Source organism: Camellia sinensis, chromosome 2, assembly GCF_055761805.1.
Source record: "Camellia sinensis isolate YWXY chromosome 2, ASM5576180v1, whole genome shotgun sequence".
Lineage (NCBI taxonomy): Eukaryota > Viridiplantae > Streptophyta > Magnoliopsida > Ericales > Theaceae > Camellia > Camellia sinensis.
This window is the reverse complement of record NC_138962.1, coordinates 222,437,576-222,442,313: the sequence shown is the minus strand read 5'-3', so window position 1 is coordinate 222,442,313 and position 4,738 is coordinate 222,437,576. Positions and strand designations below refer to the sequence as shown.

General features: G+C 30.9%; 1 pseudogene across 1 annotated transcript; it reads left to right on the top strand.

Moving 5' to 3' along the window:
* Positions 1–3,106: 3,106 nt before the first annotated feature.
* LOC114260752 (eukaryotic translation initiation factor 1A pseudogene) lies at positions 3,107–3,942 on the top strand (annotated as a pseudogene). Its single transcript, XR_014362653.1, has one exon. The product of XR_014362653.1 is annotated as a eukaryotic translation initiation factor 1A pseudogene (transcript).
* Positions 3,943–4,738: the final 796 nt, after the last annotated feature.

The following is a 4,738-nucleotide window of genomic DNA, read 5'->3' as shown; positions in this document are numbered from 1 at the left end:
GATTTTCTAAATCACCTAAGTGTTCAATTCTCAAGTCCAAAACGATGAATTTGAATTGCCTTTGATTTTCTTCCTATTTCTTTTTCTTTTCTCTAACGTTTTCTTCTACCTCTGAAGAAGAATGTTTCTCTCTAACTTTCTCCGTCTATGTCCATCATTCTCTATTTTGTTCTAGGAACTTATTAGCTTAGGCTACTAATTGTTTCATTAGCTTAAGTGGTCAAATTTAACTCAAACTAACTTTGCTTAACCTCTAAGAAAGAAATTTTTTTGAGTAATTGTAACTTAACGATATTAGTTTAACTCAAGCACCTCATTTCAGATTTTCTAAATCACCTAAGTATTCAATTCTCAAGTCCAAAAAGATGAATTTGAATTCCCTTTGATTTTCTTCGTATTTTTCTTTCTTTTCTCTAACTTTCTCTTCTAGCTCTCAATAAGAATGTTTCTTTCTAATTTTCTCCGTCCTTCTCTATTTTGCTCTAGGAACTAATTAGCTAAGGCCACAAATTGTTTCAGTAGCTTAAGTGGCCAAGTTTAAGTTAAACTAACCTTGCTTTGCCTCTAAAAAAGAAAATTTTTTGACGAATTGTTGCTTAACGATATTAGTTTATCTTAAACACCTCATTTAAGATTTTCTAAATCACCTAAGTGTTCAATTCTCAAGTCCAAAAGGATGAATTTGAATTCGCTTTGATTTTATTCTTATTTCTCTTTCTTTTTTCTAACTTTGTCTTCTAGCTCTCAATAAGAATGTTTCTCTCTAACTTTCTCCGTCCTTCTCTATTTTGTTCTAGAAACTAATTAGCTTAGGCCACTAATTGTTTCATTAGCTTAAGTGGCCAAGTTTAACTCAAACTAACCTTGCTTAGCCTCTAAGAAAGATAATTTTTTTAGTAATTGTAGCTTAACGATATTAGTTTAACTTAAGCACCTCATTTTATATTTTCTAAATCACCTAAGTGTTCAATTCTCAAATCTGAAAGGATGAATTTGAATTGCCTTTGATTTTCTTCTTATTTCTTTTTATTTTCTCTAACGTTTTCTTCTGCCTCTGAAGAAGAATGTTTCTCTCTAACTTTCTCCGTCGTTATCCATCATTCTCTATTTTGTTCTAGGAACTAATTAGCTTAGGCCACTAATTGTTTCATTAGCTTAAGTAGCCAAGTTTATCTTAAATTAACCTTACTTAACCCTTAAGTAAGAGAATTTTCTGAGTAATTGTAGTTTAACGATATTAGTATAACTTAAGCACCTTATTTAAGATTTTCTAAATCACCTAAGTGTTCAATTTTCAAGTCCAAAATGATGAATTTGAATTCCCTTTTATTTTCTTTGTATTTCTTTTTTCTTTTCTCTAACTTTCTTTTCTAGCTCTCAATAAGAATGTTTCTCTCTAACTTTCTTCATCTTTCTCCATTATTCTCTATTTTGTTCTAGGAACTGATTAGCTTAGGCCACAAATTGTTTTAGTAGCTTAAGTAGCCAAGTTTAACTCAAACTAACGTTGCTTAGCCTTTAAGAAAGAAAATTTTCTGAGTAATTATAGTTTAACGATAATGCTAATGCATCGTTTGCACGTAACAAACAAATAAACGAAGCAAGCTCTCGTGTTAGGGCTGAAAATAAATTGAGCTTTTTAGGAATTGCTTGGGGAAAGCTTGAGCTTGATTTGTTTAAAACTTATTTGAATTCGACTTGTTTAATAATTGAATAAACTTGAACCAAAATTTTAATCTCGTTTAGTAATCGAACCAAGTTCCCTCAGAGTTTGATAGGCTCGTGAATAAGAACATAATATTTGTTTTTAATAATATATAAAATATATATTTTTAATTTATTTTATTTTGCTATTTATGTTTAGTGCTTTTGCAAATTCATATATTTTGATTGATGATTTTTTTTATTTATATGAATATTCTTTTATATTTTGCTCATAATCTTCTTCTTTTTCTCTTCCCTCTTTCTTTCTTATACTGTGTTTAAATCATGAATTTTGATAAGATCTCTATTCAAATATATGATCCAAACACAACCTTAATATATATTAAATTAACTTCAATTTCCTCCCCCCTCCCATTTTCTAGTATAAACTTCAAGAGAGGTGAGAGAAATGCTCTTAAGAAAGAGTTAATAAAAATAAGTGAAAATTACAAAAAAAAAATAAAAAAATTCACAATTTGATTATTATAATAAAATAATTTTTTAATTTAAACTTTAATATTTTGATTTGTTTTTAATCTAAAATTTTTTTTATTTCCGTTAAATAAAATCAATAGAAAATAGTATTTTAACTATTAAATTTAATGTAATTTTTACATAAAATATTTGTTCTTTCATTAAGTTTAATGACTACAATTTTATGTTTTTTGATTGGGTTTAGACAAGGAAAATATAAAAATAGTTTAAATTGAAAATAAATTAAAATTAAAATTGATAAAATTAAAAGATTTATTTTATTACAAGGTTAAAACTTGATCTTTCTTTCTTTCTTATATATTTATATATATATAAATATATTTCAAAATTTTGACTAAAAATTCTTATTTCAAGAATCTCCTTTCATAAGGAAGAGTCTCATTGAAAACTTGGGATGAGAAGATTATGAAAGTCTATTCCTATTTATAGGAAAAGATTTTTCAAAGAGAACCTACAAAATTATATGTGGGATTCAATCAAATTATTTGAAGCATATTGATTGGAGGGAGGGTAGAAAATTTCATGTCCCTCTAAAATTAAATCTAGCATTCAATCAATTTGTTTGGAGGGAATGCTTAAAAAAATTAATTTCTTTAAAATAAGTGACTTTTTTTTTATCAATTATGACTTTATTAAATATTAATAATAAATACTATGTAGCAATTTTTATTTTTATTTGATTATTTATATATATTTTTATTTATTTATAATTTATAGTTATATTTTTTAATTATATAATATTAATTATGTCGTCACGGTTTGACCGCTTTGACCCGATAGCTGAACCTGTGACCTGTCCATCCGGTCTTTTTTCCGATTCGCTCACCAGTCTGATTTTGAAAACATTGATTTCGGCCATCCAATGGGCCGATAACCCCAACATAGGCCCACAAAGTAGTCCAAACACGGCCACATCCGGCCCATTCTTTCGAAATAAAAGGGCAAAATGGTCCACACTGTCCGGTAAAACCTTCTCGTACTTCAACGCTATAGCTCTCTGATAGAGAAAGCAGAGAAACAGAGTTTCGAATCGAATCGAACACCATACACACACAATCGCCTTATACTACAGATAACATATATACACATATATCGATCAGATCAGAAGCTAGAGAGGGGAACAAACAATAACCGTGCGATCTAGGGTTTAGAAGCCATGCCGAAGAACAAAGGTAAGGGAGGAAAGAATCGAAAGAGAGGTAAGAACGAAGCAGACGATGAGAAACGCGAACTCGTCTTCAAAGAAGACGGCCAAGAGTACGCTCAGGTACAGCGAATGCTCGGAAACGGTCGTTGCGAAGCCACGTGCATCGACGGAACCAAGCGACTCTGTCACATCCGCGGCAAGATGCACAAGAAGGTCTGGATCGCCGCCGGAGACATCATACTCGTCGGACTTCGAGATTATCAGGACGATAAGGCTGATGTTATTCTCAAGTATATGCCTGATGAAGCTAGGTTGTTGAAAGCTTATGGTGAGTTGCCGGAGAATACTCGGCTCAATGAGGGGATTGCTGGTGGTCTTGATGAGGAGGATGATGGTGCTGGTGATGATTATATTGAGTTTGAGGATGAAGATATTGATAAGATCTAGGGTTTGAAATTTATATCTCTCTATGCCTTTGTGTTGTTGTTTCGATATAGATATGATTATATATTTATATGTTAAGGATTAAATCTGTGTCTGAAGTTTATACTAGGTCATGAATTTGATTCAATAATATTGCGCTACCTTTCAATTTATTCGGTTTTTATTGATCTTGATGATTATATTGAGTTTGAGGATGAAGATATTGATAAAATCTAGGGTTTCGCGAAGGCTTCTCTTTTGTTGTTTCGGCTTAATTTAAATATCATAAATATACGGATATTTATGTGTAAGGTTTGAGTTTGTGTCTGAAGTTTATACTAGTTGATGAATTTGATGCAATAATATAAGTTACCTTTCAATTATTCAGTGTTCTCGTTGATTTTTTTGTTTTTGGCTATTTTCGATGGTTGCTTTTTGCTCAGACAGAAGTAATTTGATGGTTTGTTGATGAAGTTTGTTATTTGCAAATTGCGACTTTTGTTCAATTAGTAAGTCCAGGGTTTGTGGCAGTTTCTCTCGCTCTCTCTCTTGGTGTGTCGTCTTGATTTTATATGTCTAATATCAGTTTTGTGGTGTTGTTTTGGTATAAATATACAGATATTTGTAGGTAGGGTATGAATTTGTGTCTGAAGTTTATACTAGTTGATGAATCTGATATTGCGCCACCTTTCAATTATTTAGATTTCTCATTGATCTTTTTGTTGATGAAGTTTAAGACTTGCAAATTGATAATCCTTTTGTTGATGATGTCTTGTGTGGTGCTAAAGTAGGAATATTTGGTGAGGCTACTTCTCCTTCCCCGATTACCATCTACCGATTGTGAAAAAGAAAGAAAAAAAGTGGGAATTTTGCTTTTTGCTTGCTAGTTTGTCATATTTGGGATGGTGCGCTGTGTAGTTTTCTTCTAACAATTTGTTGGGGTTTGATAATTGATTTGAGGAAAATGTT